The 15,220-nt window shown below is 40.7% G+C and overlaps 2 protein-coding genes across 2 annotated transcripts in view; one reads left to right on the top strand and one right to left on the bottom strand.

The window, feature by feature from the left end:
• Positions 1-15,220, bottom strand: part of tubgcp2 (tubulin gamma complex component 2) — a 58,951-nt gene that overhangs the window by 39,763 nt on the left and 3,968 nt on the right. The window lies entirely within an intron of this gene.
• The window catches only part of LOC137007554 (galanin receptor 2a), a 31,098-nt gene that overhangs the window by 15,344 nt on the left and 534 nt on the right, over positions 1-15,220 (top strand). The gene's annotated exons all lie outside the window — the stretch shown is intronic.

The raw sequence follows: 15,220 nt of genomic DNA, 5'->3' as shown, positions 1-15,220 counted from the left end.
TGAATAATGTGTCAAATAATGTCTTTCCTTCCTGTGACAAGATACAGTAGTTTACTATAAATTAAATAGAACACAATAATGACCAGGAAAAAATTATAATTATAAACTATCCCGAAATACACAGTGACTATTATTCTGAAATGTCTGCATTCTTACAACCACCTAAAACATACTACCATATAAACATTGTGTAGTAAAATAATAAAATAAACTTGATGAGGTTAAAAACACAGAATAGTTGTGATACATCACAAGCGCAAAGCTAGCGTCTTTCTCTAGCTCAGTGCTAAAGCACATTTGAATTTAGCAGTGAATCTTTGCATTTTATTCTTTGCCATAATCCTAATTGAACACTAGGTGTATTACAAGTTCAGAATTATATTCGTACAGACTGTCAACAGTGAGCTAAGAGTGGTCCAGACCAACCTTACAAAAGTATGACTTACAGAAGGTATACTTAACTAAGAACGTTTCGGGAAACACGTATTAAGGTACAGCTTAAGGTATAATTAAAGAACAACGTAGAGTCAAGAAGGTTTTGAGAAATCCAGCCTAGGCTTTTATGTTCAAACCGGAGTTGGACAATGATGGAGAGACTCAAGAAGAAGCGACAACATGTAGAATGCAACAAGATGTTTCTGAATGGTTAGCTGATGAATTTATGTAACTGATGTGGGATATCTTAAAGTTGATGTGATTAGCATATTCTGTCATGATGATCTTTAAATCGCTCATGTGGGAACTGTTGTAAGATCCTACAGAGCCAGAGAATATATGCTGCATGAAGATAGAACAGGTATAGTTTAGTTTAATTACAGTTATAATTTGTCGTCATCTTGCTTTTATGACATGCTATTGCATTTGTGTTATGTACTGTATTGCAATAACATGGCCTCACCCCCTTTGGTTTATGGTTTGGTTTATGTAAATTTTAGGGTTAAGAATGTCACAAACCCGGGAAGAAGCTTGTTGTAGTCCCTACCAGCCGTATGTTGTAGTCCTTAAAAAGAGATTTCTTTAAAGGTCCCGTTTTTCGTGTTTTTTTGAAGCTTTGATTGTGTTTATAGTGTGCAATATAACATGTGTTCATGTTTCGCGTGTAAAAAAACACAGTATTTTTTTTTCACATAATTTACTTATACCGCTGTTTCCACTGTCATAAAAACGGGCTGATGACTTCCTTGTTCTATGAAGTCCCTCCTTCAGAAATACGTAACGAGTTCTGATTGTGCCAGCGGTTCCTGTGTTGTGATTCGACAGCAGTTTAGCGCTCCTTGCCCGGAAAGGTCACGCCTCTTATCATAACGTGGAGATGCACGCGCTCAGTGTTATTGTAAACATGTCTTTAATTTTACACTATCAATTTGAGCCGGAATCAGACCCGGTGATTGGACTGCGGGATGAAAATAACAGCGTTTCGACAACATGGCACACTCTACAAACACAACTCTTGTGTGTTCCTGTGGGCGGAGGTTAGTCAAAAAACTGTTTTAGTGACGTCATTAAAGAAGGAAGTAGAGGGATGTAGTCCAAACTGGCCGTTCGATGTAGGCGACTTCTGTTAAATAAAATATCTCGCTTGGCATTGAACTTTGAGCTTTAAAATTTTACAGATTTTATTTATACTCTAACAACAACATTACACACTAACTAAAGTTTGAAACATGGGATCACGAAGAACGGGACCTTTAAAAGAAAATATTTCCCTTTGCATTGAACTTTGATCTTCGCAACTTTGCAGATGTTGTTTATGCTCAAACAGTAACTAAAGTTAAAAAGTGAAATCATGATCAACCACCCCTTTAACTTGCACAGATTAATCGTTCACTACAAGGCTAGTAATGTGCGCTAACAAAGTATATAGGGTCAATTTTGATTTCATGACGACTTTAACTGAGACTTGAGTGTTTGTATGTTTAATAGGCTGTTGTGTCGACGTTGATTTATTGCAATATTAAGGTGTTCAGTTTGCTCTCCTCACAAATCAACTGTTTCTTGGGTGTTGAGGACTAAAGTGCATCTTTGAGACTAAAATCAGTATGAATAAAATACTTAAGTACTGGTAAAATCTAAGACTTTTACTCAAGTTGTATTGGAATTGGTGACTTGTAACTTGTCATTTCTGCTGTAAGGTATCTGTACTTTTACTCAAGTATGGCTTCTCTTTACACCTCTACAATAAAGTTTAATATTTTATTCTGTCCATGTTCATAGACAGCCTTTGAATGATCTGAAATGTTCTGCACTAACCGGAGTCTTTGTTATTCAGTGCGGTTGTTCATTACTGCCATGTTCTGCTTTGTATTTTGAGGATGGAGGAGACATATGTGAGCACACTCAATAAATTATAGTTTGCTTTCTCACCAGACTTTGGCTGCAGTTACACACTCTCTCTCATCTTGACATCTAAAGCCATCCATCTGTAAAACAAGAAACGGGCTTCCTACCTCATATCTCTTAAGCCTGGCTGCTGAGTCTAATTTAATGTGTCAGTCGACCCAATGGGTTCATTTCAAATCTCCTTTTTATATATCCGATCAGGGTAATTGCCCACCTAAGATGGAATAAAGTGGTTTGTAGGGAAGAGTCTGTATGAAGAAAGGTCCCCAACAGCAGCAACACAAAAAACTACTGAGCCTCATTATTTCTTCTGTCATTTAAGAATAGTAGCAACTGACCAGCTAAGGGTATTGTATTAATACGAAGTAAGGCAGGAGTCCCCAAACTTTTTTGTCAGCCAAACTCCTTAGATGTAAATTAATTAAGCCCCCGGTTTCACAGACAAGGCTTAAATTTGTCCCAGACTAATATGCATGTTTGAGCTGTCTTAACTAAAAAGCAATTTGCACTGACATATCTTAAAATATGTCATTGCCATTGTTTTGTCTCAAGATGCACACCAGTAAAGCTACTTAAATGCCCTAATTGAACTAAGGCCTAATCCTGATTTACGCTAAGCCCTGTCTGTGAAACCGGGCCAAAGTATTTTAAGTTAATATTTTAATTATTTTAATGACACATTCTCATCATTCTCTGATGTTGGTTAAAGGTCACATGGCATGCAAGTACACAGATAAAATATTTCATCTTTTATTAGTAGGCCGAGGGCCCTATTTTAATGATTTAAGTGCATGGTGCAGGTGCACTTATCCACTTTTGCTAGTTTAACGACAGGAAAAAATGGTCCAAAAGGGTTGTAATTAGTCTCTTAATGAGTCATGGGTGTGTTTTGGCCGTAACATGTTAAAAATTAATCAGAATGTCATCTCCCATTCCCTTTAAAAGCCAGGTGTGCTTGCACCATGGCGAATTTGCTTCATTACGGAATATAGACACCCTCAACCTGATGAGTCAGATGTGTGTATTGGTCAAATAATTAGCCACTTTCATTTATCATTACTACAAATAGGTAATTCTGATATGACTATCAATGACTATCTATTATGACATGTATGCATTTTTATCTTTATGTACACAATAATAATCTTTTACATTGTAATTCTTTTATTTTTAATATTTGGCATGTTTGTGTGCTGCTGTGCGTCCTTGTGTGTGTAATAAGCAGAGTGTACGCGCGTCGTGCACCCGCCTATAGGCACATATTAGTAACGCACACTTTAAATAACCCAAAAAAAAAAAACAACAACACAAAACATTGTGCCATTGACTTGTAATGTTTTTGTTGGACAATGGCACAGTTGTTTTCAGTTGCCTTAAAATAGCAACACAACAACAATGCACCTGAACACACTTAATTTTCAGACCAGCACGCTCATGGGCGAACAGATGAGCACAAGTACATTTGCTATTTAAACAACATGGGTGCTGGACTTGAAAATGATAACTGCGTCAGGCTGAAACTAGCAAAAAACTGTGTTGTGCCTGGTGCAGCATTGCGTCGAGTGTATGATAGGGCCTAAGTGTTTTATTTTCACTTTGTAGCAGGACTTAAGTGGACTCAGTCCTTATTACATACCACTAAGCTAAATTGCAATTATTGTTCAGCCCCATTTATTATTTAAATTTTACATTGGATAACATTGATTATTAGCTTTTCCTCACCTCACGAACCCCCTGCAGTTCCTTCATGAACCCCCATTTAGAAGTGCAGTGTGTACATTTTTGCGGCATCTGGTGGTAAGGTTGCGAATTGCAACCAACAGCTCAGTCCACCCCGTTCACCCCTCCAAATCTACGGTGGCCGACACAGGACAAAGATGTCTTCCTCTGAGACAGAAGAGAGTAGCCAGTCAAGCAAACGCGCTCTGTAGAGCAGTTTGTCCGTTTAGGGCTACTTTAGAAACATGGCGCCGCAAAATGGCGAATTCAATGTATGGGGATCATGGAGATAGAAATGGCTCTTTCTAAGGTAATAAAAAAATAACGCCTCATTATGTAAGGTCTTTGTACACCACTGAAAGCATAGTTATGTATATTATATTGCATTTCTGTCAATAGATCCTCCTAAATATTACACACTGGACTTTAAGAAATCCTGAACAACAACACGAAAGGAAACACCATATGGAAAAGGTGCCTATTTCTATTTATTAAATTTTGTCTGAGAAAAACAATTTGTGTGAAGAGAAATAATACAAGAAGCTTGATTTTATGTAAATATAAATGGGGCAAAAGGCCATTGCGATAAATAGGGTCAATAGTTAAATAGCAAAATATGCTAATATATGCAACAATGCACACACACACACACACACACACACACACACTGTATATTTAAAAACACTCTCATGAAAATTTTATGTATTTTATGATTTGGTTTTTAATGACCTTTTTAATCACAGAGATGGTCTTTTCTGTGAGCCCTTTAGAAGCCCAACAACAAGAGGCTTTTTTTTCAGGAATTGATGGTTTAATGACCTTAAACAAGTCTTGCATCTTCAAATATCCATTAAATTTTCTGGGATTCTCATTAGCTATAAATCTGCCACATGTTTAAAAAATTTAAAAATGTGATTAATTGTTAACGTCTTGTTGTACTGCATGCAGTGACTTTATGGATCAGGTCAGTTTCACTTCATATTTACAGATAGGTGTTTAGGAAAATGTGGTGGTGGTTTTTGTTGTTAATGCTTGTTTGTTCCAATACCACAGCTATATTCATTAAGAGAATACAAATTGCTCTGTCCCCACACAAACTTTTCCCCATGTTTAAAGTCACACTGTCTTTCCTCTATTCTATCATCTATCATCTCAATCTTTCCAGGATAATTGCATAGCTTTATTACAACAATCACAATTGGAAACGCTATCTAAACATGGACATTAAGAGTCAGAAAAGAGCATAGTTTATAACAATTTAACCTGAGAGCTATAATCAACCATAACCGAGTTGGAATAATTTGAAAAGAGCTGCACAGAAGCAGGAGAATGAGGTTTATGACACAAAGGAGTAGATTTGCATATAAATGTGAGTTTAATAGTAAAAATCAGGCACACTTACATAATTGCACATCATTATTTTGTGCAATGTTTATCCAGTTTTACAGTGATTATGTTATTATGCATTTGCCTGCTGAATATTACAAGTTAGCTTTATCTTTGACATGAATACTTCATTTTATACTTCACTTCACAAATTCACAAAGTTTACTGTATATTTGCCAAGAAATTAATTCCCAGAAAGATACTGAGCTCTATTCCCACTGAAATGCTTTTAAGTACAAACGAATTATTCTTTCATCAGTGCAATAATTTCTTTTGCGTTCTAATATTAGAACAGACATGAACAAATAGGGTTCTTAATGTCGGGTCATTTAAAAAAAACAAAAAAAAAACGGCACAATAAAACATTCATTGCCTCCTCTTAGTTGTGAGAAGCTGATATAAAACTGTATATATTTCAAGTCTGAAAATGAATGACTCAGACTCATCAATGAAGCAGAAAAAGATGAATGTTATACAGCATTGCAAATGCTGCAGTCCTGGTCCAGTGTCAGAGACATTTGAAATTGTAATGTGGTTTCCCTGCAGCAAGCTATTTTATTTGGTATTCTGGATTCACAATCAATTCAATAGAGCGGTAAAGATGGGTGGGTTATTGATGGGGGCACATTTCATTTTGTTGGCTTGCAAATGAAAAATTCTTAAGATGAAATTAAATGATTGTTTTTTAAACAGAGGGCAAACCTCTTGTTTTGAACTTGTGCTCATGAAGCATTTCTTAAGATACAGAAGCAATTTCAGCTGTCAATCTGTTTGCTACTCACTGAAAAGCAGATGCCTGTGAAAAATAAGAATACGTTTAAAAATAGTATGAAAAAATAGTAAGAAATAACTATCCATGCAAACTGAATGTAATGTTTTGGACACTTGATTGCATGATTGCGATTAAATGAAAATGTATTGTAGTTTAAATTTAGATTAAATGTAGATTTTACATCTTTATATGTAATTAGTTCTATTGTCTTTTGAAATATGTTAGTTCACCCAAAAATGAAAATTCTGTCATTAATTACTCACCCTCATGTCGTTCCACACCCTTTGTTCATCTTCGGAACACAAATTAAGATATTTTTGATAAAATCTGATTGCTCAGAGAGGCCTCCATTGCCAGCAATGTCACTGAACCTCTCAAGATCCAGAAAAGTACTAAAGACATCGATAAAACAGTCAATGAGACTACAGTGGTTCTACAATAATTTTATGAAGCGACGAGAATACTTTTTGTGTGCAAAAAAAAAAAATAAAAACAACGACTTTGTTCAACATGTTCTTCTCTTCAATCTGGGCCTTGACGTGTGCTCACGAAAGCACTACGATGAATGTAAGGGAAGATGATGTAGAAGCCGGCATTCTGACATTTGACCCGGAAGTGCTGCACTGTGTTTGCAAGCAGAAGAAGATGCTTTGTATGTAAGCTATTGAATTCTACATTGATTGTGCTTTAGGTCTTGGTGTAGTGTTTAAAACAGTGCTAAAGTGTGCATTTCCTGGATGCCCGAACCGTGAGAAACGAATAAGAGTACGTAAAAGTGCCTTATCAAAGCTGTGAAATGAATGGCTTACCTTTCACCATTTCCCATCGAATGATTCTGAGCGACTGAAGCTATAGCTGCTGGCTGTTCATCAGGATGTTTATTTTACCGGTTCAATACGTTATGGAAATGAAGTTGTCCAGTGAACATTTTTCACCTAATGACTTCAAACCAGGTCAAGGAAACTGGACTTCTGAAATCAACAGCTGTGCCCAGTCGAAGACTGTAAAACAGTTCGTGTATACGGGAAGGAGGCGGGAATCGGCGAACATTCAACAAAACTTTAATAAAAAAATAAAACAAATACAAAACGAAAGTAACGCCGGCAGCTCCTCCGTGAGAGACTCAAGGCCGGCGTGCCTCACAGGTGAAGATCATTAACACTCGTGTCACCGGCCTTGCGCCGTTCCCTCACGGCTCTCGCCCGCCCTGCTCATCACATACCCCCATCCCCCCTCGCAGGCCGGGGGTTACTCCCGCGACTGCGCTTACTCCCCTCCAGGGCCTGTCTTGGCGGCCGCAGCACCTGGGGGTAAGGACAGACGAGATGAGAAAAAAACAGACGGAAGCAAGGGGAGCGACAGAACAAGAGAGGGCAGAGAGGAAAAAGAGAAGAAAAAAAAATTCTTGGTCCGGTTCCCAGACACACTGCTGCTCGGTCCTCAGCCTGCCGAGAGGCTCTTTCTCACGGTGCCATGCGATGGCACTGGATGCCTGGTGGACGGCCCGATCCTCGACCGCCTCCTGGCGGCCGGCAATGGCTCCTCCGACTGAGGGCAGCCGGCAGCGAGTGCCCCGTTCCCTGCTCCTCCCTTTTATGGCGGACAGCAGCAGGCTCCGGCGAACGGCGGTGACTCCTCCGCTCTCTCTTGGACGGCAGCCACCCCACCTCATCCCAGGGACACAGCCTCGAGCTCTCCGTCCCACCTGTCACTAGGCTCCAGCACCACCGCCTTGGGCAGCCTCTCGCGGTCTTCACACTCCCACGCTGCCCGAACTCCGCAGCTCCGCGATCCCCCTCAGCAGTGAGTTCTCTCCGACAGCATGTCCCTTCTTCCTCCCGGGTTTCGGCACCAATGTAACACAGTTCGTATATACGGGAAGGAGGTGGGAAGGAGGCAGGAACATTCAACAAAACTTTAATAAAAAAATAAACAAATACAAAACGAAAGTAACGCCGGTAGACCCTCGCGGACGTCTGCTGGCCACACAAACATAATAAAACATAAAATAATATTCAGGCCTGGTCCTCTCTCGTCCTTCACTGTCGTCGCTCCTCCTTTTATGCTCCTGGAGCTCCTCCGTGAGAGACTCGAGGCCGGCGCGCCTCACAGGGGAAGATCATTAACACTCGCGTCACCGCCCTCGCGTCGTTCCCTCACGGCTCTCGCCCGCCCTGCTTGTCACAAAGACTTTTTATGTACAGAGCGCATTTTCCTCTGCTTGCAAACATAGTGCTGCGCTTCTGGGTCATATGTCAGAATGCCGGCTTCCCGTGCATGCGTCGGGGTGCTTTTGTGAGCGCATGTCAGAGGACCAGACGAAAGAGGAGAACTTGAACAAAGTCGGGTTTTTTTTGTTTTTTTTGCACACAAAAAGTATTCTCATAGCTTCATAAAATTATTGTAGAACCCCTGTAGTCACGTTGACTGTTTTAACGACTTCTTTAGTACCTTTCTGGATCTTGAAAGGTTCAGTGACATTGCTGGCAATGCAGGCCTCTCTGAGTCAGATTTTATCAAAAATATCTTAATTTGTGTTCTGAAGATGAACGAAGGTCTTAGGGGTGTGGACCAACACGAGGGTGAGTAATTAATGACAGAATTGTCATTTTTGGGTGAACTAACCCTTTAAAGTGACAAAATGGACAGTTCTTATTCTTTTATGAAATATTTCAAGTGTTTATTATAAATTTATCAGTGCATGTCATTATTATTATTTATTATTATTATTATTATTATTATTATTTAATTCATGTCTCCTTGCAATCTTAAATCAAAAAACGTACCCTCCCTCACGCAGCACCATCTTGTCTCTTCTCTGATGTGTTTACTGGTATGAGGGCAGGACAACCTGTCACTCACATGAGACTGACCAACGATCCATTCAATTTCCAATAGACAAAATCAAGTGCAGCTCCCTACATTTTTTCTTGTTCGAGAAGCCATTTCATTCAGATATACATCACAGTAGGGAAGAAAAGATTTCACAATGACTTTAATTATATTATATTATCTGCAAGAAAGAAAATTTGAAGTAGTAGTCAAAAATAGTCAAACTGAAACTTAAAAGCAATGCTTGCTGGTTACAGCAATTAAGATAGACTTTACTGAAATGTTACTTTAAAATCATGTGATTCCTAATATGTGTTTAGCAGAGGCAATGGAAGCATGGCTTCACTTTCTCTGGTTTATAGTCTAAATCCTCAAGACTGCAGTTTTGAAAGTCTTTGCCCATCTGTGGAGAATGTAATGTCATTCTAATCCTGCTGTCAGGCACACAGGGTCTAGGCCAAGCTGGGAAAAGACTCCCAAAACTCTAGTCTCCATAACACACCACATGACAAGCATGTAATATATCATCTTACTAGACAGTGGTACTGCATATCCAAAAAACTATCTGACAAAGGTAAATTATGTTGATAGGTTGAATTCATTTAAACACCTGCAGGACTGCCTACCTGGAGTAGTAGATACTTGCAAATTACTTTGGGTGACAAGGGACTGCAAGTATCTTGTCCTTTCAGAAACAAAGCAGATGCAAAAACAATTCATAGAATGCATAGAATATATTGAGTTAGACATGTTCTGGAGCAATTTAAACTAAACACTGATTACTCTATTATTCTGAGGAAACAATTTTTCATTTATTTTCCCATTGCATATATACACAACTATTCTGGGTTGATGAACATTTAATTAAGAAGAAATTAAATCTTTATTTCCAGGTGGATTTGACATGCTATACTTCAATGACCATGGAACTGATTAAGCATTTCTTATACAATTATTAATATTACCAGGAAAATTTCACATCCATAAAATGAAATGGTCTGAATCCAAACCAATTTTGTCTCACTTTTAAAATGACTTCAAGCTTTACTATAATATTTTACATACATGTAAATGTAAAAAGGTGATTATATATGTCATGATCACCAGTGAGAGTACCCTATCAGCCACTAGAGGGCACTCCATCCCGGACTCTCATTTCCACCTGTTACATGGACTACAATTCCCATACACACTCACCGGATCCATTATCCAATGTCATTACACCCAGCTGTATTGTATCATGTCATTAGTGTCTGTCTATTTATACTGAGTTGTTTCTGTCCTTGGTTGTGGTTCGTTGTTTAATGTCATGCGTCTTCTGATTCCCTGTTTTGGTTTTTCTTTGTGTTATTTTGTACCTGTTTGTTTGGACTGATTTCATGGACTTTGACCCTTGCCTGCTCTGTGGATTACGTTTTTGGATTACCCTTTAATAAATCTCTGCTGCACTTGGATCTACCTTTTTGTCTTTGTGTTTACCGTGACAGAACGAACCACCATAACTACTAGATCCAGCAGCATGAGCATTCGTATTCGTCCCCCATCCTCCATTGGAGAACGGATGGCTCTATTTCGGGCCGTGGTGGCTCTGCGACAGGAGGGGAGAGAGGTATGGTGTTTTGCCCAGTTTTTCTGGACTATGTCAAGACGACTGCAGTATAATGATGAGGCGTTAAAAGGGGTTTTTAATGGATGCCTCTATGACCCTCTGCCCCAGGAGAAGTTGGAGGGGCTCCAGATGAGCCCGCTCCAGCCAGTGAGCCCGCTCCAGAGCCCGCTCCATCCATTGAGCCCGCTCCTTCCATTGAGCCCGCTCCTTCCAGTGAGCCCGCTCCTTCCAGTGAGCCCGCTCCTTCCAGTGAGCCCGCTCCATCCAGTGAGCCCGCTCCAGCCAGTGAGTTCGCTCCAGAGCCCGCTCCATCCAGTGAGCCCGCTCCATCCATTGAGCCCGCTCCAGAGCCCGCTCCATCCAGTGAGCCCGCTCCAGAGCCCGCTCCAGTCAGTAAGTCCGCTCCAGCCAGTGAGTCCATTTTGGGTGAGCCACCGCTTCACCCTCATAAGCGGAGGAGGAGGAGGAAAAGGGCTTCCTCCATCCTACAAGGCCTGGAGACCACTCTAGAGGTTGTTCGTGGGTTCTCCAAGCGCCTTGCCCTGCCGGCGCCACAAAAGCGCATTGCCCTGCCGGTGCCACGGAAGCGCCTTGCACCGCCGGTGCCTCCGAAGCGCCTTGCCCTGCCCGCTCCAGCCAGGGAGTCCGCTCCAGCCAGGGAGCCCGCTCCAGCCAGGGAGCCCGCTCCAGTCAGTTAGTCCGCTCCAGCCAGTGAGTCCATTTTGGGTGAGCCACCGCTTCACCCTCATAAGCGGAGGAGGAGGAGGAAAAGGGCTTCCTCCATCATACAAAGCCTGGAGACCACTCTAGAGGTTGTTCGTGGGTTCTCCAAGCGCCTTGCCCTGCCGGCGCCAACGAAGCGCCTTGCCCTGCCGGCGCCAACGGTTGGTTGTGGTTCGTTGTTTAATGTCATGTGTCTTCTGATTCCCCGATTGTCTGTTTTGGTTTTTCTTTGTGTTATTTTGTACCTGTTTGTTTGGACTGATTTCATGGACTTTGACCCTTGCCTGCTCTGTGGATTACGTTTTGGACCACTCTAGAGGTTGTTCGTGGGTTCTCCAAGCGCCTTGCCCTGCCGGCGCCACAAAAGCGCATTGCCCTGCCGGTGCCACGGAAGCGCCTTGCACCGCCGGTGCCACCGAAGCGCCTTGCCCTGTCCGCTCCAGCCAGGGAGTCCGCTCCAGCCAGGGAGCCCGCTCCAGCCAGGGAGCCCGCTCCAGAGCCCGCTCCATCCAGGGAGCCTGCTCCATCCAGTGAGCCCGCTCCAGAGCCCGCTCCATCCAGTGAGCCCGCTCCAGAGCCCGCTCCAGTCAGTTAGTCCGCTCCAGCCAGTGAGTCCATTTTGGGTGAGCCACCGCCTCACCCTCATAAGCGGAGGAGAAGGAGGAAAAGGGCTTCCTCCATCATACAAAGCCTGGAGACCACTCTAGAGGTTGTTCGTGGGTTCTCCAAGCGCCTTGCCCTGCCGGCGCCAACGAAGCGCCTTGCCTTGCCGGCGCCAACGGTTGGTTGTGGTTCGTTGTTTAATGTCATGTGTCTTCTGATTCCCCGATTGTCTGTTTTGGTTTTTCTTTGTGTTATTTTGTACCTGTTTGTTTGGACTGATTTCATGGACTTTGACCCTTGCCTGCTCTGTGGATTACGTTTTTGGATTACCCTTTAATAAATCTCTGCTGCACTTGGATCTACCTTTTATCTTCGTGTTTACCGTGACAGACCAAACCACCACCAAGGACAGAAAGAACTCAGTATAAATAGACAGACACTAATAACATGATACAATACAGCTGGGTGTAATGACATTGGATAATGAGTTCGGTGAGTGTGTATGGGAATTGTAGTCCATGTAACAGGTGGAAATGAGAGTCCAGGATGGAGTGCTGGAGTACATTTTGATGCCAAAATAACAAATGTTTATCCTGTGTTATGTTCATATTTTTGCATAGTGTTGGCCCTAGACAGTTCATGATAAACTCTATAAAGCCTACTGTATCATATATGATACATGAATTTCTATATAAGGCCTCTAAATAATCAGCATAATCAAAACCTTGCTGAAAAACCTATTGTACAGAGTCTATGCCTTTTGTCATCTGACAGTTCATACTTTTTTTTTTTTTTTTTTGCAAGTACAATGCTATTTTATAATTTATACTTTTATTAGGCTATAATTGTAGAAATGTCCATCTTTAGGTTGTGGTACACGTGTCTTTTAGTTGTATAATCTTTACTGATTTATATAAGGTAAACACAACAATACCATTTATATAGTTAATATTTCAAGAAGAAAATTTACTGGACTGAAGCATCTTGGGTTTACTTTCATAATAACTTTTAAAATAAATCAAGTTAAAATGTGAGTATCTCTAACGTTCAGTTTGGTATGTCCCGATCACGTTTTTTTGCCCTTGAGTCCGAGTCATTTGATTTTGAGTATCTGCCGATACCGAGTCCCGATCCGATACTTCTATAATAGCCTGATCGGGCCCAATTTCCGATCACGTGATCGGATCTGGACATCCCTACAGTTTGGTTTATGTTTCGTTTTCATGAACTTTTAGTTTGTAATTCTTTGTTTCCTTTTTGTTTTCTTGGTTTCTAGAATGTTCTCATTTGTTGTCATAGCTACTCATTGTTTGACTGATTTGGTTCACCTGTTCCTTGTTTAGCCCTTTAGTTTCTCTGTGTATTTATAGCCCTTATTTTGAGTCATTCTTTTTCTGTTTATTTTGTTTAGTTGGTTATTATTCTCCTGCATTCCAGTTTTTCTTCTGTGCTCCAACGTGTTTATTTTTTGGTAAATTTTGGGGGGAAAAAAGTGACTGCTGCATATAGTAGTGATGGGAGAGACAAAGTATTTCAAAAATTTAAATCAATTAAACTAATTGCTTTGCAAAATGATTCACAGTTTCGAAGCACTTTAAACGCCACATGCTGGTGATGTCTGCTGGTCAGAATGGTGTAAATGCAACGAAAACTCAGCTCAAACATGCATAAATATACCTTATACAAAACAATTGAAAATGTTTTATAAACAAAGCAATAAACAAATCATATAATTTCAGTTTACAGTATATGTCTTTATAATGTGTTATTTTATTAAATTGTAGGGCTTGTTTTATTTGTTTTAGAGCTTGGTTAATCGTACCAATAAGAGACTTTTAACTACAACTCTTCCTTTTTATTATACAAATTAAAGGTCCCGTTTTTCGTGTTTTTTTTGAAGCTTTGATTGTGTTTATAGTGTGCAATATAACATGTGTTCATGTTTCGCGTGTAAAAAAACACAGTATTTTTTCACATAATTTACTTATCTGTATACCGCTTTTTCCACTGTCATAAAAGCGGGCTGATGACTTCCTTGTTCTATGAAGTCCCTCCTGCAGAAATACGTAACGAGTTCTGATTGTGCCAGCGGTTCCATTGTTGTGATTCGACAGCTCTGAGCGCACCGTGCCCGGAAAGGTCACGCCTCTTACCATAACGTGGAGATGCATGCGCTCAGTGTTATTGTAAACATGTCTTTAATTTTACCTTATCAATTTGAGACGGCATCAGACCCGGTGATTGGACTGCGGGATGAAAATAACAGCGTTTCGACGACATGGGGACAAACACACTCTACAAACGCAACTCTTGTGTATTCCTGTGGGCGGAGGTTAGTCAAAAAACTGTTTTAGTGACGTCATTAAAGAAGGAAGTAGAGGGATGTAGTCCAAACTGGCCGTTCGATGTAGGCGATTTCTGTTAAATAAAATATCTTGCTTGGCATTGAACTTTGAGCTTTAAAATTTTACAGATTTTATTTATACTCTAACAACAACATTACACACTAACTAAAGTTTGAAACATGGGATCACGAAGAACGGGACCTTTAAATGTCTACAAATGCACTGAGATCAGGGCTGCGTTCCAGTTCGGTTTTTAAATGCCCTTCCCTCTCTAACTTCCCTCGGTCTCGTTGACTCGGATGTACCTCATTGCTTACGTTGCATGAGTGCCCACTTCTGGCGGAACCTTTGCAATGGGCTGAACTGGAACGTCCTAAGCCCTTGATCACTTGGAATCCGCAATTGAGCTGATTTATCATTTATTTTTTCCCCTTACAAATTTGTTTAATACAGCATTCTATATGTGTATATATGTGTGTTTTAAATGTTTAAAAAAATAAATAATATATCATAGAATTGTTTGTGGTAGGGTAAATTAAACGCGATATGCGGTGACGTATAATTGTGTTGCATTGTGGGTTATGGAGCTGCCTGAAGTGTACATGTGAAGTAGACTGGGAGGAGCGAGGGTCTGTCCATGTAAACTTCCCTCGTCCACTTCACGAAGTGTAACGCACTTCAAAATGGCGGCAGGGATTCCCCCGAGGGGAAGAGTGTAGGGAAGTTCGCGAGTGCGTGTCTAAAACTGGAGTGGAACACAACCTATGTCAAAATCATGTAGACATTAGTTCATGGGTTTACTGAGATCATTGCCCCCTAGCGAAACATTTCGAAACACTTATGATGTAACAAAGCCTCGTTTACCAAAATTGTTTTATTTTGGCAGCTTGA

The sequence above is a fragment of the Chanodichthys erythropterus genome, chromosome 19, assembly GCF_024489055.1.
Source record: "Chanodichthys erythropterus isolate Z2021 chromosome 19, ASM2448905v1, whole genome shotgun sequence".
Taxonomy (NCBI): Eukaryota; Metazoa; Chordata; class Actinopteri; order Cypriniformes; family Xenocyprididae; genus Chanodichthys; species Chanodichthys erythropterus.
Note: the sequence above shows the minus strand (reverse complement) of the source record. Positions and strands in the feature narration are given on the sequence as shown.